Source organism: Pyrgilauda ruficollis, unplaced genomic scaffold (genome assembly GCF_017590135.1).
Source record: "Pyrgilauda ruficollis isolate IOZ18807 unplaced genomic scaffold, ASM1759013v1 scaffold19, whole genome shotgun sequence".
In the NCBI taxonomy this organism is placed as follows: domain Eukaryota; kingdom Metazoa; phylum Chordata; class Aves; order Passeriformes; family Passeridae; genus Pyrgilauda; species Pyrgilauda ruficollis.
In genome coordinates this window covers 27,966-53,901 of record NW_024518095.1, presented here as the reverse complement: position 1 = coordinate 53,901, position 25,936 = coordinate 27,966, and positions in this window count along the sequence as shown.

Sequence of the window (25,936 nt, the reverse complement as noted above, 5' to 3'; positions counted from 1 at the left end):
TGTTTTGAATCCATTTCAGTGATATGGTTTAATTAACCAGACCACTTCTTCTAGCCCCATGTACTCAATGCAAATTAATGGCACTCAGAATATCCATTCTCTCAGTGTCTTGCCTGCTGTTTGCTGCCTGTGAATCCTATCTCGCATCGCACACCTTGCACTTGCACAGGTAGTGATTAACTACCTCCAGAACTCATTTCCTCCTAAGTGGTTTCATAATATTTTTCTTCCACGGAAGGCAAATATGGTGAGTGAGCTAGCACAAAACCATTTTCGAAGGTGTCAGCACTACTGTGCCAGAGTATCATTTCTAATATGTTGTGCTATAATGTAGAACACAAAAGAAATATTACATTATTTACTTCATACTGTATCACTTACCTAAGACCCCAGCTGAGGGGTCTGTTTTGTATTAGAAATATGCTGCTTGTGCTAGAAGGTGATGGTGGAAGTTTTATGCAGACTCAGAATGCAACTTTTTTAAAAATATGTCATCTAGATAAAAGCCTGAGAAATTACACAACTTTCCTGCAGGGAGCATGAGCAGCCAAACCATGTTGAGGCTATGATATGCACTTAATCACTCTAGTATCCTCTGTAACCACGAGGGAATGCCATTTAAAAGCTGGATTTTCTGCTTCATGAGATTCTTACATGTAAAACTTTTCTTGCCAGAAGGGAATAAATAAGAAATGGAACTGTTGAAAATCCTTTCAAGTCAAGTTCTGACAAAATCCAGTCTTCTCAGTTCTTACTTGAAGAGCACTGTCAAAATGTCAGGTTGAGATGAAGCCCTGACAGGTCACTTTGGCAGAGGCTATAGAGAGAGACCTTTGAAAAGCTGTCTTTGTTTCCATGTGCTCTTAAGCTTTAGTATTCCTGGAGGCCCCCAGCAGGCAGTGCAGCTCTGTCAACCAGGTGCCTTATTAAATCTCTGTAACAAAGACTGCTGCCCAAAAGGACCTCACATTAAAAGGCCAACGGAACATAGGAGGTGATGTGAAAAAATGTGCTATACTTACTGTGACTGAAATAAGACCTGTCTAGATGCTTTCTTCTACCAACAGCAGCAGGCAGAGGCTCTGATATAAAGGCCATAGCAGATCAAAAAATTGGCAAGGTCCAATGTAGGTGATCTGCAGTCAGGCAGCTAAGTCAGGAATGCCAGTGCATCACTACCTGGAACAGTAGGGCTCCATGTTCCTGCTAAAAGATACATCAGCCTGGCAGCCTTATCAGTGCTAAGGGGAAACTGCTGTTTCCAGTACCGTAAAAACAGGAGCTGCAGGTTGGTACCCTATGCTTCACATCTGCTGTCAGATCTGAATCCTCAGAGGAGCTGGTGGAGAAGCTGAACCTGATGGTAGTTCACTACTGGAAACACTGGCCTACTGTAGTTTCATAATACCTGGGCTTCTCAAATGTTGGTACTGTATTGAAAAGTTGCAACTTGAGACTTTTTCAGAAAATTTTGGTTGAAAAGATAATAATGCTTTTTGTCCTCCTTTGCATAATTTTCCAGATGTGATCCTTGTGGAAAGACAATGTTTTTGTCTCTACATTTGGAAGCTTCCTTCTCACGTAAGTCACAGGCAGTCATCACTTGTATTGTTGAAATGTTTACATGAAGTGTTATTTAAACTGTCTCTTGTAGAGGAGAACAGTATTGCAAACATGAGAGTGAACCTCACACTTTAAAAAAATGGCCTCCTTTTGATTCATTCTACATCCTGGCTGTGACCACCTGGATGTTTTACTTTCCCACCTCACTGTGCTCTGGATCCCAGGGCAGGCTTCAGCTCTTTTGAGAGGAGAGCTCAACTGTTCCCTGTAAGGCTGTGGGGTTTCCCATATAGCTGCCTTCAGACTCATGCCTAACACCATATGGGGGCAAGGATGGCGCAACTTTGTGAGACTGGTTTGCTTCTTAATGACTACTTCACCCATTGAGTAGCTTCTACAAGAAAAAATAGCAGTTTATATCATCAGAGTTGCTAAAGAAGGTATAAATTGACCTCTAAGAGCTATTCATATTTACCCATTGCACAGTGGATACACAGAATAATCCAAGGCTCATTGACATCTGATGTTTTCCAAGGACATACTGCTGAATGGTTCACTTAAGCCAATATGGCATACTTATTATTCTTATTACTAGTTAAAGTAACAATTTATGTGGTGTTTTATATATTACTAACATGTCTGATTTCCATGAAATTAAAAAAACAAAACAGCCAGTGAAGACAAACAAAGCTAGCTGAACAAGGTACACTTTATTAATTTTTTAATGTTTTTATCTTGGATAGGAGGGTGGCTTAACTGTCTGTTGGAAAGACAGTATAAATCAGTTCACATCACACCTTGTAGAAGAAGAGAAAAGATGTGTCTCTAGAAGGAAAAGCAATCAAGAGAAGGGGTGGAGAAAAAGTATAAATCAGGATGGTTTATGTTTCCTTCCACCTTGTAGATTGCTTTTCCTCCTGTAACCTCCCTCCCTTCTTCTCCCCCTTCCTCTGTCCTTCAGTAACAATTTAGCTTACCTCCACATATACCTTCTCACAATATTTGAATGCGTTATAGAAGCAAAAGCATATTTTATAGAATGTTCTGAGTGTTGTCCTAAGTCTCTCTTCATTCTAGACAGGGAAATGTCAAATTCAGGGGAAATTTTTGATCAATAATAGCTCACATTGAAATTATGCTTTGCTACTGGTCTATGGATGAGAGCTAGATGATCTTTGTTTCTAAACTGCCTGAATCCCAGTGAGGTGGATGTGCTGCTGTGTGAGTGCGAGACCACACTGATGGTGTCTTCTGAAGGACTTTGTAGACTTTGTCATGGATAGGATCCCAGTCTAAGCCATAATGCAATGAAAGATTGCATTGCAGATTGTAACTGCTCATACAACTTCTCATGGGACTGGGACAAAAAGTGGGCAAGGACAGCTTTTGTTTTTCTGGGCTGCATGTTCAATTTGTGTCAGATGGGATTAGGTGCAGAATCTTCATCCTTTTACAAAGTGTTGAAAAACCTGTTTTGAAGAGAATTGTCACAGAGATTGTATTCTTTCCTTTTTTGCAATCTTCATTTGAAACTATAATCTTAGTAGGGTTCCAAGTCTTAGTTCTGTCTCTGATTTTTTAACAATGCATGACAACTGCAATCCTTCTGTTCTAGTAAACAGTTTCATTTCAATTTTGAGGAGAGAAATGCAACATTCATGCATGTTCCTTGGTGTCAAACTATAATAAAAATCTTTTGCTCTGTCTTCATAATCCTGTTACAAAAAGAAGTGTATCATAGCTCCCACCCAGCCATACATTATGGGTCAGAAATGCGTGTTGGTGTTGCTGTGAGGAAGGCTCTAAGGCTGCCTTGGAGTGCAAAGTTAAGGCCAGTAGTGATGGATGAACTTGTGCTAATACCTCTGATAGAAACACAAGACTTGTTTCAGAAGGGTGAGTGCAGTCAATGAAAATAAAAAATGCAGTCTGTGGAAATTTAGAAAGAGGATGTCAGTCAGACTTCTGGTTTCCTGAAAATCATGATTAGGTTTGCCTTGCTGAAATGATGCAATCAACAAATTTCTGATAAAATTTTATAAACTTTCAGGGACCACCCTAATGGATACAATATGTCGGATGATAAAGTCTGAAAAGGGAATCCAAGCTTCCTTAAGAAAATTTTGTTCTTTAATTCATATAATATCTTCACTTTTCAGTCCTGTTTATTGAGAACATATTTCACAAAGCTGCTTAGGTGATATCAGGATTTTATGTTGAAATGTGAACATAGCTGCTGTACAGTGGCCTGATTTACTGAATGTCCATGAGGACAAGCAAAAACAACATCACATTTCATGGATTTTTTTCATGGATTTTTTTTTTTTCTGTGAGGTAATAAAATGATATACAGTGAAGCCACACACAGGATTGCAGAGTTTTGTCCTTTGTTATAAAACCTAAAGAGTTCTTTTACTCCAGGGTGAAGATTTCTAGGTCGCTGATGATATTGGTGCAGAATGATATATTAATCTTTGCTCTTAGAATAGATTTCAAGAGCTCCATCATGGGAAAATCTGTTAGCTGGCTGTTATCAGTGACAATTGTTTGTGTTTCCTCTGGGGCTCGGCTTCTGGCATTGTCATCCTAATCATATGGGTTAAATCTCTGAATTTACAGAAACCAATTTGTGCACTTGTGCCCTGTTTTATCTTCTCTTCGAGTTCTTAAAATGTTTCCAAATAAGCCTGAATTTAACTTAGAAGGAGGCAAGTGTTTCTATTCTCATTTACACATGAACTAATTATGACATGAATAAGTTTCCTGATGTATGTAAGGATGGCAGAAGAAGTTTTGACAGAAATAGGGAAAGATTGCAGATAAACAGGAAAAGAACAGTTTCCATGTTACAGACACCTGAAATATTAATTTCTTTGGCTTTCTCTTGCAGAAAAGAGCAATATGTTTAAAAGAAAATATGGAAGAATACATCACAAATGTATTTTTTCCATTTGGCACCCAGAACACCCATATGGTTCAGTTGTTTTTTTTAAACTTTTTAAAAATTATATTGAAAAATAAGATACATGAGAAGGTAATAAATATTTCCATTATGTTAAATTGTTAAAAAGTTTAATGATTAATTGTGTGGGTTTTTCAAAAGGTTTTTAACCCTTTCTGTCACAAGAACTTATGCAGATAAGTATGGAGAAAGAGACACCAGAGAACAAAGCAATATTTGTTTTATTTTTTCTTTATATGCTTTCAGAGATAAGACATAAATTACAGTAAAGTTAACAAAGACCAAGACCCTTCGACATTTGACACAAGAGCCTTTTCTCTTTAATTTGACATCCTAATAATGCTTGGAATCCCTCTGTTCAAGCAAGTCAGTGGCAGATGCTTTATTGTGTCTCTTGTTTCTCCTCTGGGGCTGTACATTAGGTTAAAGTATCACAAATAGCTGCTATTAAAGTGCGAGTCACAGTAGCTCTAATTTTTCATGACAGCCAAGGAAAATGTGACATGTTTAGGAAACTCTGTCACTGATGCTAACACTCAAGTCTTCAGGCAAATGTTTAATGACATACTCAACATACTGTGCAAACTCTGCTATCTACCAAACAAAAGGTTACTACCAGAGAACTATAAATATTTGGAAATGTCACTAAACAATAGGATTTCTTTTCTTTCTGATCACTGAAGGCAAGATAGAAATTGGACTAATATGTGAACTGGAAAAAAAAAAAGAGGCTTTTTACATATAAAATTATTTTAGTTTGGCTGCTGTAAATACTCTGTTTTAGCATATCTACCATCTGTGGAGACGTGCAGAAGCATGGCTTTCCTATTTTGATTTGATTTAAGAAGTTTTCTGGCATTGAGCATCCAGTTCAACTTTTTATTCTACTCTAAAGGGAAGTAGGAGGTAACTAACACACATATGAATCCACCCTCTGAGACTGCAGGGCACAAAGCAAGAAGTCCTTTCTGCAAGGAGGGCAGTGCTACCCATAACATTCCTAGTGAGATTTCATGGGCTCATGGGCCACCATCACTTACCTTCCTAAACTAGACACTATCCTTATGATTACTGTTAGAAATGGGGCTGTTTTAGGAATACCCAAATCACAAATAATGCATTGGGAATATGACTTACACTTGGGAATATCAGCAGTGTGAAGGAGATTATTATTCTGTTTCATCCATAAAGACCAGCAAGGCTGTGAACAGTAGAAATTTAGAATACACCTGGCCAGGGAGCTGGGCTATAATGCTGTAAATGGCTGTGTAAAATACCCACTTGGCTTCCCTCTGTTTACTGTGGGGTGCAATTGATTTTGCCTTTCACTGGAGAGAATGTCTGGTGAGGAAGCAGACATGGCTTTCAAACTGTTCAAATGTATGATGGGTCTTAATCATGGTATTATGACAGGTTAAGGGTTTAAGCCTGCACAGCTTGGAGATGATGAAGCTGCCTGGGGATTGGAACTCACTGCAGCATATTAGCACCTAAATCAGGGTTATGGGATTTTGGACCAGGACAAAACTGAACCAAAAAAAAGCCCTGTAGATTAAAGCAAAGGAAACAGTGTCATACATTTCTGCTCTTGGAGGTTCAGGATTGCTGATTGATTTCTTTGTCTCCAGAGAAAGGGATAAGGAGTTTTCATGTTTTAATTTAGAAGGGAATAATATCACCTGTGCAGAATTCTCTCCTTTAGGCCATCTCTACAGTTCCTGTGATGGGGAACACAGCAGCTCTGGGATTCACTGCAGTGCTCTTATAAGCACACTCCCAGGGGAAAGCAAAGGCCTCCACAGCAATAATCGGGGCTGGGATGAAGCACATGGTGTTTCCACCAGGTCAAAGGGGGCTGCTACAGCAGACACTGCTTACAGTTGTCTGCTTTTCTGTGTTTTAGTGAGCACGGCTAAGCTTTTAAGCCACCCAAAAAGCTGTGTGAGCTGAGATCTGTGTGTGAGTTTGGGCTCTAGCACAAAGCACGGGGTGGGGTGCTCTTCCTGTTACAAGCTTCTCTGCCCTACCTGGGCGCCTTCCTGGGCTTTGTATCCTTGGTGTCAGAGCTGCTTCAGTGCAAGGGGTGCTGGTCACCAAAGGGCAAATTTATAGCAGATAACTGTGATATTTTTCAGCATGGTTTTAACAGCAGGTCCTGTGGTGTCCTCTTGTACACTGTCGATATCTATTTCCAGATAAGTGTTTCGGGAAATTAATCCCCTCTGAGCTCTGTGTAGCTCACACAAAGACATGAGACATCCAGAGGAAGATAGTGTTTAGGATTCGTCTGTCTGCTCAGAATTTCCTATTTACTCATTTTACAGCATGTTTTCCTGAACAGTGGATAACTAAATGTACACTTTTTCTCTTGGCCAGGGAGAGCACATCAGGCAGCCTCATCACGGGATGGAGTATTTGATTTCAGTCTGGACAGGTACTGGCTATAAAAGTAGCTAAGGAGACAATAATTTTAGGCTAAGCAAAACTACTTCAAGGAGAAAACAAATGACTTTTGCAGTGGTAGAACACAGTGTAGAAAGGGGAGGGGAAGAAAAAGAAATTGTTTCTTCCTCTCAGCATTAGTATCATGACAACTAGGAAGAAGGAAGAAGGCACAGAGCATCTTCAAATAAATGCAGAATTCAGGGTTTGACCCTTTGCCATGTTCATATGGCAGGAAAGGCAGCAGTGAGTAATATGCTTAATCACAGAAATTTGCTTTTTGGCAAAAGGAGAAGCTTGAACCTGTAGATCTGAGGCTGGGCAATGACTTTTACATGGAAATTGGGTTTGGGACTTATGATACATTTTCCTAACTAATTCTGTATTTTCTGCATGTGAAAGGTGCAGTCATGAGTGATGTGTCCCAAAGTGAATCAGAGAGGCTAATCTTACTCTTTGCTACAGTCTGAAAACATGTAGGAATCTAAGAGAAAAAGCGGATAGCAGAGGCTATTCGGAGCGATGGGCATGTCTTGAAGGCTGTAGCAGTTATTCAAAGCAGCCCTCAGTATGCCATTTTCAATTATTTTGAGAAAATGCAAACTACCTCAAAGCCTCTCCTAAAATATTTGGTGATCCCTTATGCACACTTGTACAGAGGTGCACTTCTTGTATTAAGGATGCCTTTGCAGGCAGCCAAAGATGGGCACTGGGAGCCTAGGAGGTCCCCGAGGCCCAGCATTGTGCTGCAAACAAAGTACAACAGAGGAAGATTGGCAGACATTAGAGAATTACTGTCTGAGCTAACATCAATGGAAGCTTTGATGCAAGCCTCTTTCAGGGAATTACAATAAAAGGTAGAGTGACTGAAGTTGAGGCAGGCTTAAACAGGCATTCAGATACAGTTACCGATAGAGATAAGAGGCTTCAGGATCTTGAAAGCAAAGACCTGAAAAATAGATAATTTGGAGAATTGAGGAAGAAGAAATAACACTGGGTTGAAAGAAATCCCAGACCTGACTGACATAAAGAAGGAGGAGCTCTTCAAAATTAAATTCAAAGCTCTTAAGTGTTAAATTCTTGCAAAAGGAACTTTGGAGCAAGAGAGAGAGAGATTCTGGATATGTGCGGGTGGGATACCTCTTACCCATTCTAGAGAACTATGGGTTTTTGCTCTAGTACCCCTGGCTTTTGCACAATGCTCTATACCAGACCATGCCACTGAAAAGACAACACTTAACAGGATTGATTAAAATGTGAACAATTATAATCCCACTTAAATTCTATGATAAATGAGCACAGAGTTCAGGAGAGTAAGAGGGGAAGCATTGATTAGAGATGCCCAGGACTTAAGTGACACAAAGTGGCAAGTCCAAAGAGCCAGGACACTGAACTTGAAGCTTCCTATGGAAGATAAGGGAGCTGTGTCATGCTGCAGTACTGGGCCATGAGTTCCCTAGCTCTGTTTTACCTGGGAGCCTGCTGCCAGATCTTCAGGACAGAGACACACCTTGTTCTTGCACCAAGCATGGCTCATTTCTTCCTGCAAAAGTATGACAGCTGAGAGTAGAGAAAGAGGAAGAGATCATGTCCAACCATATCTGCCTACAAATGAGGAGACATGAGGTATTTCAACCTCACTTTTCCAACCCAGAAGCACCATTACCAGTACTGCTTTTCAATTTTCTATTAAAAAGTCATGGTCCCAGGAGCAGTGATTAAGATGTTAGCCTCTTCACTCCTGAAGTGCAGGTAATTTTAGGATACAGGTGTGTTCCCTCTTCATCCTTTTCTCTGGCCCAATAAATCCTGAGATTTGAAGGAGATCTGAGTCCCCTTGGATGGAAGGAAAAGTTGTGCAGGTTTACCTTTTCCTATGAGAGTGTGACAACGATTAGGTCAATACACACTAAGATCTCCTATTGCATTTCTGACAGAAAAGGTTTGGAACATTTCTCTTTTATGAAACATGTTCTGCTGCTAAGTTTCAGGTGTAGTCTGAGAATATCTGCTTCTAAGGGTCTGGGCAGTGACACATCTCACTTATATGCCAAAAATAATTTACACCAATGTAAATAATTAAAAAAATACTTTCGCTAACCCAAGGTATACTTATACAGAGACTACTAGAATTGCAGTGTCATGTTGTTTTCAGTAAGTTCTTTCTAGGTTTTGGAAGATTTTTGGATTTTAGCAGCTTAAAATCCTTCCTTGATCCTAACGGTTCCATTACCACCCTCAGTCTTCAGCAAAACCAAAGAAATCACAATTTCCTATACTTAGAAATGTATTTTGATGGGTGTTAAACAGGGTATACCTCAGAGCTGTAAGCACAAAGTGTATTTCATTTGCAATTAGTTATTCCTATCTAGGCAAAACAAATAGATGCAGTAGTTTTAAAAGCTCAGACTGCACACTAAAATTAACACCTGATATTGAAGTTGTTCAGACCCTGGGTGAAAAACAGCTAGGAAAGTTGAACAGAAATAAGTGTGAAGGAATATGTGAGCAAATGGTAGATGACTAAAAAGAGCAGGACAAAAAGCAGCATTGCTTACAGAAGCATTAAACAGAGTAGGGGGTTGGCTTGCAGCTCTGTTAAGTTTCCTGGCATCCCAGCAAATTTCAAAATCAATAGAAGCCTATCTTTAACTGACTTGAAACCTAACGAAGACAAATTTGATTTTGCCTCTCATAGCCCTGTCTACTTGTTCTATATTGACATTGAGATATTCACCAACGTGCTGGCTAATAGGCTGGACTCTGCCTGATTAGTCAGTGGAAAGCAGAGAAACGGTTTCCAAGGGCATTAATTAGTAGGTAATATACGAAGAGGTGCAATTGTATGAAAGGTATGCCATTGCCCAGTGATGTAAAGGAAGTCTTAAAAGGACCTGAATTAAGTGATTTAGAGAGGAGTCTTGGATTGCATGGATAATGGGAAAGCATCACAAATATTAAATCAATAGGTATGGTTCCATTATAAAGCTCCTTTGACTAAAGTCAAAGTTAACCACAATTCTTTGTGCTTTCAGCATTTACTTATTTTCTGTGATAGTCTTGTCACTTTTGCAGAAGTTAGCACAAAATTTCCATCTTGCAGGTACAATATATAACAGGTTAGGAGAATGAAGTTGCACAAAATATAAATTACATTTTAATGATGATTGCTGACCCACTTCTTTCCAGGCCACTGTAATGAAAGAAATTAGGAAAGAATTCATGATGTTTATAGAGAATCCAGGACTTAGTCAATTAAGTCAAACTTCTAGCATTAGTATTTCAAACAAGTCTACTCACAAATCATTATATGACAAATGTGAACTTGGTGAGAAAAATCTTAATCAGCTCCTAAGGATTTTCTACCATCTGCCTCCTGGGAAAAAGATATGATGCAAATTACATTTCTATGCCAGAAAAAAAAGTGGAAAAGATTTAATACAAAGGCACAAGCCAATAATTCTGTGAACTGCTAGAAAGAAATAAATGAATCTTCTCACCATGGGTATTATTTCAGACATTTCTACTGTCTCTCCTTATTCACTTGCAGAGGACTTGTAGTCCTCCATTTTAGCTATCATTGAAGCAGAGGAGTATGCCATCTTCAAGTCAAGTATTTAATGTAGCAGAAGAGAAGAAGAACAAAAGTATTTAAAACATTAATCCTCACCAACTGTGAGTGCAGCTGGATCATAACACGTTCCTGTGGAAAAGACCCCAGTACCAGACAGTCCAGGCAATTTATACATCTGTTCCTGTATCAGCTAATAATTCAACAGAATAAGAGTGCTAGAAGGCAGTCTTAAGCATGACAGTCCTTTTTTCTATTTATGTCATCGATGCCAGTAAAGAGTAATTAAGTATGGATGTAGCTGGGCTCTAAACATCTCAGTGAGTCCTGGAGGGCAGGCCAAAAAACAGTATGGAAGTGTTCGGACTATTTTGCATGTAATCAATAAAATCAAGACCAGAACAAAACAACAAAAAAGACAAATATTTAAGATTTTGTAAAGAGAGGAATGTTTTCCAAGCAGGGACACTGCTGTACCTCCAAAATTCAACATGCTCTTCTGCACCCTGAGAGGCAGATGGGCACAAAGCCAAGCTGTCCATGCAGCACCTCTAAAGGTAGCATGTCTCATGCCTGCAGTCTGACCCATGAGCTCACCAATCATCAGGACTCACAAAAACAAGCAGAGAAGCAAGCAGCTTTGCCTTGGATTAAGAGCTCTCCCTGGATACCACGGTTTCTATTGTCATGTGTAGTTTGGACACACATGGCTCCAGAAACATTTTGGCTGGGGGAGTACACAGCCCTGTGTGCTTCACACATGTCTTTTCCTTGTCCTAATGAATTGAATATTTATTGTTCCCATCTGCATGATGGGAAGAGGAGAGCTGAATCACAAGAGGCATTTCACTTCATCTGGCAGCAAGGGCAGTGAGCCACCGGTTTCAGCTATGAAGTTATTTGATGTGGGCTGAAAACAGGACCTCACACTTTTGTGATGGGAGTCAGCCACCGAGTGCTGCTACCCCAGAGAGGGCGGTATTTCTTCCTCCCTTCCATTCTGAGGCTGCCACCAACCTGATGACAGTAGCAGTGGCTTTGGGAGAGCAGTTGAGGTGGGAACCCCAGTCCCTTAGGCAAAAGCACTAGCTGGCCCTGGGAGTTGGGAGACATCTTGATCTATCTCTGTCCTTGTGCGACTGGAAGGGAAAGTGTCACATTTAAGACACACTCTCTCATCAGTCTTTCCTCTTAACTATTTGAGACACATCCTTCCTTCCTAAAATTGAGGCTATGCAACATTTACAGTCCCCATGTGGATCTGGCTGTAAAACTGGTGCTTTCTGGATAGTGAAATTCTCCCAAATCTTTAGCACAAGTACAAGCAGCTCAGCATTGTTTTCTCATTTGCAGACAGGCTGAAACTGCACTTCTTTCATGCCATTTAAGATGTTAACCAAATAAGCTTTTTACTGGCTTATCTTTAAAGCCAAAGCATTCACAACAAGTTCTGAATCTTGAATCTCAAATCATTTCCCAGGGCTTCCTTTATGCCCCAAATCTCAAATTATCTTCTAGCCAGCATAACTGCTGTCATTGAGCCTGATAATTTTTTTCCCTCTCAGCTCTTCATTTCCCTTACATTTCAGAAGCAGTGCAGAAATGCAGGTGCAGGATAAAACAAGCTTAATTTACTGTGGCAAATAATGCAAGGGATTTCTTTCATGGATTATTCATTTTATACATTTATTATTGCAGTTGAATGCAATAATAATCTCATTCTTTAAAATTCACCTGAAGCTGCAGTATTTGCAGTTTGCTGCGTTAGGAAGTCAGAGAATCCAGGGCGCTTACTGCATAATTTAAGCCTCTTTGTCACAGATTGGACGGGTTCTTACCCATTGGAATTATGGGGAAACAGATAATTAGCAAGATCTATGGTAACTTGAAGGTGGTTACTGGATGGGAGCTAACTTCTAGCAGACACTAAAGAGAGGGGCAGTGAAAACCTAATTAGTATTCAGAATACTTTAACCAAGGGATGTCACAGACAGTCTGGGCAAGAAGGAGATACTTACTCTTCCATGTAACTGTGAAGCTACATAAAATACCCTTATAAATGATAATAGGCTATATTCCACACAAAAGAAGACAGCCGTTGAATAAAGAAGACTCTTAATTGTACATGCATTTTCAGTGTTGGAGAGTATCTCTTTAACTTATATGCATCCCATAAGCCTGTTTTGGGGCTTATGATGAGTTAATGGATCAGTTTTATTCATATCAAAGCCAGAAAACAGTAGACAATTAAATTTTATCCATACACGGATACAGGAGAAATGGCATCATGGTTAAAGTGATGGTTAATGCAACATGGCAATTAATGCAATACCTAAATATAACAAAAGGAAGATTTCTGATGTTACAATATGAAGTCAGAGCAGAAGAAAATCCCAAAAGAATAAGCCTTAGAGACCTGGATGACTCTTCTCTTTTCTCATGGCTACCTCAAGGTACCTACTTTTATTTGCTTTGATGTAATAACATTATGTGAGACAGGTTATCTGGGTTAACAGTTACAGACTAGTACACAGTTTAAGACAATAATTATCTGACATTTTGCTACTGGTAGAGAAGGAATGAACGGTTAGACTCAGTTTGACCATACAGTTGGCCTGAAGGGATTTACAGGAATACTTATATTAGTATGGTAATATTTGTTATCAGCAGATAGTCCAAGGCATAGAGTGCTATTACAAGTTAGGTGAAGCATGTGACTGAGAAAAACCAGCTTGGGTTCACCACGGGCAAATCATACGTAACTAACCTGGTTGCCTTCTAGGGCAAAGTAACCTGCTAGGTCGATGTAGAGCAAGTGGTGAACATTGCCAGTAAAGAGTAATTAAGTATGGATGTCTACCTGGATTTTTCTGACGCTTTTGATACTGTTTCCTGCAGTCTCCTCCTGAAGACAGTGGTACATGAGGCTCTAGATAAATGGTCTGTGCAGTGGATGGGGAACTGGCTGCCAGACTGTACCCACAGGATAGTGGTAAATATTTCAAACTGGCAACCCTGGAACAAGGGTTCCCCCAGGGATCTATTGCGCCTGACACTGTTTCAGATTTTCATATGTCATCTGCATGATGGGATCGAGTGTACACTGACAGAGTTTCCAATTACACCAAACTGAGTGGGGAAGTGGACACTTCAGAAGGGGGAGTCACCCTGCAGAAAGATCTGGTTGGACTGGAAGACTGGACTAACAAAAACCTTATGAAGTCCAACAAGGACAAGTGTAAGGTCATGCACCTGGGAAAACATAATCCACAAGTGCAGCACAAGCTGGGATCTACCCAGCTGAGGAGCAAGTGAAAAGGGATCTGGGAATCCTGGTGGACAACAAGCTCCAGATGAGCAAATTGGGCTGCTATGGCAGAGAAAGTGAACAGCATGCTGGGCTGCATCAAGGGCATCACCAGCCCTTATGACATTATAAAAAAGTCATTATCCCCGTCTACTTAGTGCTTGTCAGGCCACATCAGGAATACCATGTTCAGTTTCGGTCCGTGCTACACAAGAAGATGTGGACAGGCTGGAGACCATCCAGAGAAGGGGCTACAAGAGGACTGCAAAGCTCGGTGTAAGGAAAGGCTGAGTGAACTGGTTTTGTTCAGGTTCAAGAAGAGAAGGCTTAAAGGAGATCTTAGCACCATGTTCCAGTATTTAAATGATGGCTATAGAAAAGATAGAGACTCTGTGTTTCCAGTGAATCGCATGGGAAAGATGAGGGGTAATGGGTTACTTCTGGGGACATTCAATAGGGCATGTCAGAGACTGAAATGGTTCGTGCCTTAAATATTGTTATAAAGGATTTTGGCCCATTGTAACAAAAACTGTATAAAGAAGTTAAAATCACTACGGCCCAACCCTCCCTGAAGATTGGCTGGGTTTGTGGTGGGGTAGGCCGTAGCCCACAGAGGCCAGGTTAACACCCATCCTCCCTTACACAAACAGGCTCATCATGAAACCCCCAAGCCCAGGAAGGCTACATCCATGGGACATTCACGTGAGAAGCAGATGAGGGGGTGTCATCCTCCATCAAACACCCCCTGAAGTGCTTCTCAGACTTACTCCTGAGGTCTTGCTCCACAGGACTGCATGTGATGCAAAATGATGCAACAGATCCAGGCACTGCTGCCAGAGACAGTACCAAACTTGCCCCCCCACCCCCCATCCCATCCCAACCCACTCCCTCCAACTCCCCCTGCAGGGGAGGTACCTGAACATTCCCACCTGGCCTGAACATATATTAATCAATTGGATTCTGTGTTTTTTGGGGAACCCTCACCACCAAGAAGACTAGCTGGAGAGGATTAGGATGCCAGTGGGATCCACAGAATGGTGATATTTTATTTGATCTGTCACTATATTTCTGTTCCCCTGCCAGTTTTCTATTTCTTTTTTCTCTGTTTTGCACTCTCTCTCTCTCTCTCTCTCTCATTATTTACTGCCAAATAAGATCTCTACTATTGACTTTGGCTATGGTCTCATTTGCACCCCAATTTGGGCAGAGGTATTTTTTTTTAAGAACTGGACTCTAACAGCACAAGAGGAACATTTTTCACAATGAGAATAAACAGCCATTGGAACAACCTCCTAGAGGAAAGTGGTAGATTCAGCTGGACAGACTGTTGGGCCATCTTGTCTAGACTGTGTTTTTTGCCAAGAAAAGTTGGACCAGACGGTTCTTGAGGTCCCTTCCAAGCTGGTGCTCTATAACTCTATGAAAGACCATGCTTGCTCTCCACTTGCTGTAGTCAAGGTCCAGGATCCACGAGGAGCTGCTAAAACAACAAAGGCTGAATGGTCTTAATTTTCTTGCTCCTACAGGAATGCTTCAAAATGAAACTGTTTCTCCCAACAGGCAACACCTAAAAATGAAGGGGCATACTAAATCCAAAATTATAGCCAGCTGAATATGCCAGTGGCATATTTTTTCAAGCAATAGAGCTATAGGGGAAAAATGAATGTTCCCATACCACTGCCCATACTGTCACATACTAATCTGAACTTGCATGTTAAATTTGTTTACTCAACATCATCAAAATTCTGATTTAGATTACAGTAATGTAATTTTGGACTACAAGATCATCATGTTCCCCTGATTGGTTCCAAATCACTGATAGCTTTTGCTCAAAGGTCTGGCATAAAACAAATAAATATGTCAGAATGGCATTTATCTCCTGCTTATATACAACAAATAAAGCCTTGCCTATTTAAAAGGAAATTTCATATTATTTTGACATTAAAAAATCTTCTAAAACTTTCTTGTGAAGCTACACACAGTGACCTCATGTAAAGGCAGACCAACCTTTAGTGTTCACAGATCTTGCAACAGAAAGACCTCCCAATTTTTAAATGTTTTTAGGTTAATTGCATTATTTACTCATTAGGAGTGATTTGTATTTACAGAGCTCACCATTCTGTGTGCACACAGCTCATGGGGAGCAATGAGGTTCCCCCCCTCGGAGGCAGCTCTGCCCCCCAGTGCTCCCACAAGAGCAGGGTTGGGTGGGGAATGGGGGCAGAGGCATTGCTCGCTCCTCCGTCTGCACTTCAGCCTTGCCATCACTGTCCACCAATAACGTAATAATTTGAATCCTACATCTGTGAGGGAGTTTATTTTTATATAAGGACTACATGGCACAGCCAAGAAAGCATTGAAGTGAAGCAGCATGAGGAAGTTTGGTAGGTGATAGAGACTGCTGACACGGGGACATGGACTCTAAGGGTTTCCTTCTATCAGTTGTACAAGATCACTAAAGTTACTAAACCCCCCAAATTTAAAATATTCTAATTCAGAAGACATTGAAAAGTGATTTTATTTTCAGTTTTATGGTGGAATGTGAAGAAAAATAAATCACTGGTCTGGAAGAAAGTGCTTGTATAGACACCAAAATTGTGATGATTACATTTGTTGTGGCCAAAGAGCAGGGCAATCTGGACTATACAGATCTGGTATTTTTGAAGGAGTCAAAAGACAACAGAGTCAACTAGGAAAAAATTTAGATTTCATGAAGGTTCATTATATAGCAAGATATCAATTAGTTCACAGTCAAGAGAGAAGAAACTTTCTGCCTAGATGCTTTTTTTTGAAGGTATGAATTGAAAAAAGCTACCACAAATGGGAGAAATCCAAGAGAATGGAACAAAAGAGAAAAGAAATAAACAGATAATAACCAATATATTTTGTGAAGTGAACATGGTTGATAAGAGAGGCTAATAACATCATGTCTCTGGGCAACATATAATGAGAAGCTTTTAAAAAGTATAGTAGGAACAAATGAAATCCCAGCAATAATACAAGCCCATAACTAGAAAAGATAATGCCATTAATAATGAGACAGGAAATGCAGGAATGTACAATAAATAAATCCCCTATTCTGTTTTTGAAATTAAACTAGAGGAAGTTCTTCTTTCACATGAAGATGATGAAGTACTCAGTTAAGAGCTGAGAAAGATCTTTTAAAAAAACAATGCTTGTATGGTGGATAATTGCTTCAAATCAGCAGGCCTGAGTAACGTATACCTAGAAACTCCAGCAAACTGATCTTAAAAGAGTTGTGAGATTATCCAGGTGTCTCTAGCACAGGTAGTCTTTAGGCAGTCAGACCTAGACAAAATAGTACTAAACCAAGACAAGATTCAGTTAATTATGACAAAAAATATGTTTTTCTAATAATCTCAACTACATGTGTGGGAATAATTAATTTTGTTGGTCTGGTTAAGCAGGCTTTTGTAAGGTATTTGTCTTATTGCTGCCTGCCACAATTAATGCCACCACACAACATCAATGAAGTGTGAATTAAATGGATTAAAGTCACACTAATAGACAGACCTGTGCAACTTGACACCAATAATCATCTATGAATGCAGATGTTTTGCAGAATCTTGTGTCATTCATTGGCACAGAAGTAAACAAAAATGCCACCACTGACAAAGTGTTTACTAATGTAACAATTGGGTTGACCACTGCCAAAACAAACTGAGGTGTAATACAGAAAATATGAAATTATGAATAAAATACCAAAGGCAGATTTGAAGACAGTTAGAGGTACCTCAATAACTGTGATGAAGTTTTTTGATTTACAGTCTCCTTGGTTTTCTCATGTGCCTATCCCGAAGCACTGCTCAGAATATATCATCTTCCATCCTAAGCAATGAACAAATTGTTAAAATGCTGCCTGTGTGCCCTCTGCTCCCCTTCCTGGGATAGACAAAACAATAAATGAAAAGGCAGCAGCCTGTTCTTTTTGAAGGACTTCTGATTTGGGAGGGTGGAGTGCTGCTCTTTAAACCATTATCAGGATTCATTCCTTCAATCAAGATGAGAGATGCAGGTACCCTGTCTTCCAGATAGGAAGACTCAATTCTGTAATTTATCATTTAGTTTCTTAGGCACTACTTAAACACCAACAAGCCAATGTGGGATATGTAAAAGGTATATTCAAGCTCAATTGATTAAACTATCACATCATTTGGTGAAGACTGCCAAAATTCCAGGGTTGGAAATGCAGTATAGCTGCATTGTGGGGAGCTCCTTTGCTGACTTGATTGGTGGGAAGTGCAAGCTATGGCCAGCCACTAGTAAAAATGGATGGGCAGTACAGATCAAGAATTGGAGCCCAGGACTGGCACTTTGCACATCTTGAGTAAACTTGGGGTTTTATCTTTCTCCCACATTTTGAAGGTGTTTGTGGGGTTTTATTTTTTTTATTTGCTTTTTTTTTTTTTTTTTTTTCTTTTGGTTTTTGGTTTTTGGTTTTTGTTTGTTCATTTTTTTTGGTTTGTTTTGGTTTGGGTTTTTTTGTTTGGGTTGGTTGATTTATTTTTGTTTGTTTTTTGTTTGTTTGTTTGGTAGGGTTTTGCTTGTTTTGGTTTGGGGGTTTATTTTTGTTTGGTTTGGGTTTTTTTTTTAAATTTGATTTTGTTTGTTTGGTTGGGTTTTGCTTGTTTTGGTTTGGGGGTTTATTTTTGTTTGGTTTGGGTTTTTTTGTTTGGGTTGGTTGATTTATTTTTGTTTGTTTTTTGTTTGTTTGTTTGGTTGGTTTGGTTTTGGCTTTTTTTTTTTTTGCAGATGGAGGAGTTTCTTAAGGATGCTAGAATGGAGGATTTCTGTAGACATTGAGGGGCAGGGAGTTGTAGGTCCAAATGAGACACAGCAAGAGGAGTTTAGCCCCATCTCCCACAGCCTAGTTTAGGCTGAGTTGCAGGTCCCCATGAGAAAGGGAAGATGCCATCAGCTGCTGTGTTCTCATTCCAGCTGTACTGGAAAAGAAAACCAGCTGGGATGACCCTGGCTGGATGCCAGGCACCCACCAAAGCCTCCCTATCACTCCTCTCCACATCTGGACAGGGGAGAGAAAATATACCAAAGAGTTCATGGGTTGAGAGGAGTAGAGGAAGAGATCACTCACCAAATACCATCAGGGGCAAAGCAGACTCAAATCAGAGCTGTTAATTGAATATACTACCAACAGAATCAGGATAATCAGGATAATGAAAAATAAAATAAGATCCCAAAAACACTTTTTTTTCTGCCCTGCCCCCCTTCCCAGCTCCACCTCTTACCCCAGCCTTGCAAGGAGAGAGGGAGTGAAGGTTATGATCAGATTATCACTCAGTGCCATGGTTTAGTTGAGGTGTTAGGGCATGGGTTGGATTCTATGATCTTGAAGGTCTCTTCCAACCTAGTGATTCTGTGAATTTTGTGATTTTGTGAATTCTCTATTCCAGTAAGATCTTTGACTGAGTCATACTGGACATGTGCAGCTATAAAATTCAAATGAGAGGCATAAGGCATAAAATGTTCTGGCACATCTCTAATACTAAAAGCATGTTGAACAAAGGTACCGGAAACTCAAAAAAGTGTAGGTGGTAGCATAGTATTTCCACAAGCTTAACTTCTAATAGAAAAATACAGTTTATGTAAAAATTTAAAGCAATAATCTTTCACAAATTCTCCCTCTCCACTAATATGCAGAATTTATCAATGGCTGTTAGAAATTAGCCAGCAAGGGGAAATGTTTTGCATGCAGTAACATCTACTAAAAGCTCATGCAACTCTAGCTGTCATGAACAAGTTCTAAATTAAAAAGAAAATTGAGACATGAATAACACCTTACCTAAATGTCATCAGTTCAGATTAACACATGCTATTCAATCAACAGGTCTCACTAACAAATGTTAATAAAATTAACTGTAGAATGACTCATACCAGTGAGAGAGATGAGTGAGTGTCAATATATAAATTTTGAGGAAGAGGAAAGCAAAATCACAGGAAGCCTAAGGATCCAATCCAGAAAAGTTCTAATTTTCTCTAAGTTTGCAGTCATTAAAGAGAACTGAAGATATTAATTTCTTGGCTAAAATTAATTGCCACAAAATGTAGCAGATGCCAAAATATCAATGGGTTTTCAAAGCAATTGAAAACATTAATGAAAGAGACCATTAATTAACCAAAGACCTGTCTCTGCTGTTGAGGCTCTAGAAATTCAAGAGACTGAGGAAGCATCACTGGATTATTCCCTTGCTGTTACATTCCTGATTGTCCCAGATATAGGGGGAAATGAACACTCAGTCTGATCTAATAGAAGCAATTTGAAGTTCTTGTTATGTTTCCTATCGCCTCAGAATATCTATGTAATATTTCAATGAATTTTATTTCTAAAAAAAGAAATGCAGATCAGGTGTCAGCTGAAACACCACAAGCTGTTTTCTGCTTTGCAAAGAGACAGGGCTTACTTCAGAACTAATTGCACACCAAGCATGCAGCAAAGTAATCTTCTTGGGAAGTAAACGATCCAAGAACAGTTTAACTATATCAGAATTACCTACTCCAGGGATTTAGCTGAAGCAGAAGGATTTGCATGGTATGAAAGTCCTGAGAAATCTCTCAACAAAAATATTTTTTCTTTCTTTCACGTGGTGTGTGGTCCAGCAGCTGCTACTCAGTGTTTGGATTTTATTCAACAATCCAAATTATTGAAAGACACTTAGTATTCTGAAAGCCAGCTACATTCTTCACAAGCTCTGAATAATTTTTTTAAAGCGTAGTCTCTGAGGAAATAGCTGTTCAGAAGGGTTAGGCAGTGGTTTTTTGCTGTTGTTGAAAAGCCATGAACTCATGCACAGATGAGGATGAGACTTCTGTTTTCAAAAAGTGATGCAAGTATAAATATTTGCTGAGAATATTTATGCAGGATAACATAAAGGGAGCTTTGTCCACACACCTTCAATTGCATTTTATTACTTATTCTAAAATCTGTAGGCATGGCAAAGTTGGTCAATAGTGCTTGATGCATTGGCATTCTTTGGCAGGTCTGGATAACCAGTATAATGTGGGCATCATTCACTTCCATTTGCTTTAGGCCGTGTGTTATTTTCCAGTTCATAGCTTCATAAAACTGTGGAACAGCCTTTCTCTAGAACTTTTGAAAAAAGAACATAGTAAAAAGGATTAGATGTAGCCATAAATATGATAAATGGCTTGCTAGAAACTACATTAAATAGCAGTGATATCAGTCCAGAGATGAGTTCTGCAACAGTCTTTTTGCAAACCTGAGTGGATAAATGATTCACCATGTGCTTGCTTTTCATGGACATCATTTAACAGAACATCCTATGTCACTAGTCATTTGCACTCCAAATACAGAGAACTCGTGTGTTGCTGCTTACCATTTCATCACGCTTACCTCACTCTCCAGACCTCCATTAAATGATGGGGAAAGAAATCAGATATGGTACAAATTGTGCCTCCCACTCTTTTCTTTAGGACTTTTTCCATAATCTTTTGACTTGTCATTCTGGTTTTTTTTTTCCCCCCTTTTGTGGTTGTTGTTGGGTTTGTTTGTTTGTTTGTTTTCTTTTGTCTAGTATGGTCCAAGTTTTGCCTACTGTGCTTCTCTGCACCACAATCCCCCAGAGGGCAATTCTGAGTACTCAGCTTAGTGCTGAGTCCTTCAGCAATATCCCAAGTGCTCAAGCACAAAGTTTGTCCCCATTTTGTGCAGTGGCTCTGTTTTCACAGTACTCCAGGGACCCTCATTGAAAACCTACCCAGCAGGTAGGTTCATGAATGAACTGCTCCCTGTCTGCACAGAGTCACACTACATGGACTTAACTTTTGTTAGAACTCAGCCCACCACTGGATACAAACTACACACAAAACTTAAAAATGTCCAGGTTCCATCAGAAATGACTCTTGCTATATTTTTCCAAAGTATGTGTCTTCTAAATAAAAACATAAAATATTGGTATACCATAGCTAAAGAAATGTTTTTTTTTTTTTTCAAAAGATCATTTGCCTGGCAATAAGTATTCCAGAGAAGAAAGAATGAAATAGGAGAGCAAGCCCCAATGATGAAACCTAACAAAACCTACCAATTCCAGGTGCTTGTGGAAAAAAAGTTGTATCAGGAAAAAAATAGCACTTTCTTTGACAGTGACAGCAAAGATTTGAAAATAGGAACAGAACATCTACTGACAGGATGACTCTATTATAGACTATGTGGGGATTTTTATCACTAAGTTGCTTGCAGCAATACATCTCATTCAGCTCCTCAGCCTCACTGATGCACCAAGCTTGACCCTGTGTCTTGGAAATGTACTCGCTATCAGTCAAGCTTGTTTGCATTAATGTAGCCCACTTTTATTTATCATAGTAATATACTTCATTTATATTTATTGCATGCTGCCTCCTTGAGTTGAGCTTTGACCTGAGATTGACCCAGTTGCTTGTCTATTGTACATGCAGGTACTGTTGCTTTTCTGGCTAACACTGACTGAAAAGCAGACCTGCGAGGAGACCTGGGGCCAGGCTACATGCAAAAAACCCCAGTAAAACAGACATATCAAATTGCACTTAAATCCAGCCAAATTATTGGCAACATCTCAAAAAATATATTTAAACCTCAAGGCATTTATAGCAGTTATTCAATGCAGAATGTGTATTTTTGCAACTGCTGCTTATAACAGGTCTTACAGTTTGCATTGTAGCATGGATATCATCACTAAGGCTATCTTGCCTCAGTGTTTAGAAGTAAAATGAGAAAGCTTCAGCCAGGAATGACAGTGTATAAAACCAGCAGGTTAAAGCTCTGAAGCTTTATTTGGCTTTATTTGGCACCTAGCATACCTTCACTGATGTATAAATAAAGAAAGCAGACATACTTTTGTGTTCATGGCATGAAGCTACATGTGATCAAGCCGTGTTGCTGCTGGCTGACCCCTCTTTCTTGGCATGTGAGTCATTCCCTTTTGTGAGAGCATTGGGCTGGAAAGATGTGTCATATTAAAGAAGAGCAAGAAATGCTCCATGCCCACTCTCTCTTTTTGGAAAGGTTTCATAGCATTCAGTCTCTGGGAAGCCTGCCTCCTGCTTCTTCCAAACTATGGATATACAAGGATTGTTGCAAGCGACCAAGTCACTGAGACGTAAGGAGTTACAAGCTGGCAGATAAGCTGTGCTATCTGTTTGCATGAATGTTTCTTGTCTGTTACAAGTGAGAAGTAAGATGTGTTAGCTAAAATAATGGAGGTGGTTTGTACTAGAAAGAAATACTTTATTTCAACCCTCATCTCAATGCTACTTGCACAAAATGGCAATTGTGACCTTTGCAATGTTTTAAGCTAATGCTTTTTTGTTCCACCTATGGATTAAGTAACATATACACATACATCAAGCCATTCCAGCTCAATGACAAATGGAAACCTATGGAAATTAACTATAGACACTCAGTTGCTGGTGGCTTTTTATTTTCATATCTGATATTTGGTTCAGTTTATGTAAAAAGTCACAAGAAAGAGATAGGCTTTGAAATTAGGAGAACTGAAGTAATTTGAAAATTTAGATAGGATTTCCATGTCCATTTTTTATGGATTCAGGGACACAGGCAACATAGCAGAGACTGGAGAACACAAACATGAGGTCATTTATTAAGCTCATTCTCATAAGCTACAATGTCAAGCATCAGCTTTTTTCCCCCTTTGTTTTGAGTTCTTTATCTTGGCCTTATCTGAGCCTAGGAGGTTTGCTACTATAGGCTTGAAGATGGATATTAGTAGATCTAAAGTGATTTTGTTATTTGATTTTCCACTCCTGTATATTTATCGCTTTAATGTATATGCTTGCAAAATCCTTTAAGAAACCAGTGCTTGGAAATATTAGTCAAAACAGGCTTGAGACTTCTCCCTCTGCACAATGGCTGATGTGCTATATGACTACAGCGACTTTAAGATTTCACTAATGGAGAGGATATATAAAAGAAGTGAAAAGAAAAAGCAAAAGAGTGAAGACATTCAACTACTACAGCACTTTTCTTTAGTGAAATCCTAAGGGCCAGATTCTATGTCACTCCACATTGTGTGCACTTAAGTTACACCACTGGAAATTACAAAGCAGATGTAATTTGCTGCCAGCTCACAGTACAGCAACACTTTACTTTACCAGATACTGCTGCTAGGGGCCACTGAAGAATCTACAAGAGGCGTTATTTTCCTCCTGTAAAGATGTGAATTGGTCTCCTGAAAGAAATGGTACAAGTGTTATTGAGTGGACTTTCTCTCATTAAATGAGCACTGGGAAAGGCTTGAAAATATATAGCAGTCTGGTGACCTGGGAGTCTCCTCCAACTCTAATTTCTGTGATCATGGAGACGAAGGATAGAGAAGGAATTGAATTATGCCTGAAGCACAAGGATTCCTGGAGCTGATCACCTCTCCCAGGAAAATGTCAGTCTAAAAGGTTTTCCAATACTTCTCACTAGCAGTTTTGACATGTGAAATTCAGGTGTTTCTCTGAACTCTAGCTGATGTTATTGATAATATTTATTATCACAAATGTCAAGATACTGTCCCAGTTGCTTCATTATTGAACACGTCTTACGTGACCTTCCGCACGATTATTCGTTTGCAGTGATTTGTGAAACTTCAGAGGGCCCAGCATGAGCTTCCTGTGGTGACAGGACAGTAAATGATTAGAAATCCTCTATCTCCACCAGCCATATGGTCAGCAATACAAGGACCTTTAATACAACACTTTTGGAGTTGCTTTTACCCTGTTTTTTCTCTTTAATTTTTGACCCAAGCAGTTCAGGTTGAATGCTTGGAATGTCTTTCTCATATGTTGTGGGGAGTTATATTCAGGTGTGTGCAACCTAGGGAGCTCAGATACAGAAGGTTAGAAACCTACCTCTTCAGAAAGCCCTTTCAAGCCAAAGGAGAAATATGACCTCTTTCATTGCCCCCTTGACTCCAGACAATGCTGGATAGTGGTTGATTCCACTTTCTAAAGATTCAGATACCCACTGAGCACTTTGAAAATTCTGAGCAAACAACAAAGAAGGGGAAGGGAAAATGCTTCTTTCCATGTCTTAAAATAGTATTTAGCATTGTGATAAAGAACTTGAGAATCTGCTTCTGCTCATCTTTTCTTTGAGATGGTCATGTGCACTTCAAAGCTGGTGCTGAAACCACTGTCCACCTCACTAGCATTTAGCTTTGTTTTGCTTCATTTGGGTTTCCATAACAAAACAAAACAAAACAGGAGCCTTGGAGGACAAATATATTTTGTGTATTTTAGAAAAACACCCTTAGTAATCTGAAAAATTTTAATCTTTATTTGCTTTCCTCATGTCCCAGCTTTCCTCATGTCCCAGCAATCTGCTCTACTGTTGCTAACACTGTCTGGTTGTAACAGATATTTTCACCTGTCTTTTATGATTTTTTTCTCAGATCTGACAAATATCTTAGAATCAGGAAAAGCACAAAGAGACATCCATTACTTTATGGTACTTCCTTAATTTTATCTATTCTCAAAGCTTCACTAGCTATGCCTATATCTTTTTTGACAAGCTAATACAATCAACCCTGCTACTTCAGCTCATCTACTATCAGGATGGGAATATCATGTTCCAATGAAATTGTTAACCATTAATAGGCACAGTGCTGAAATATTAATCCATTCTGTCTCTCCAGGGCATTATAATCAACAGATTGAGTGGGACCTAAAATGTATGTGTGGAGATTGCCACAGTACACAGCACATCACACCATGACTTAAAACATACTCTGAAGAGATTTCTTCTTTTCATATGTAATGTGGAACTGGAATGAGAATTAGAGGAAGAATGTTTATCGATCTTTCACAAGAAGATGAAAAAAGGATGCCTACTGCTACACCATCAACTGTTTTATTCTGCTACTCTAAGAAAAATAAGTCTTAAAGGAAATACCATAATGAACTTCCCACACAGATGAGTTAAATTGAAAAAAACTCCCACCAGCATGCATTATGCAGATTGTCTTATTCGTGTCTGTCATATACTTCTGCACAAACACCAGTCTTCTTGCCCTCAACTATCTTGTCATTTGCTACCCTAGCCAGTAAAATAAAT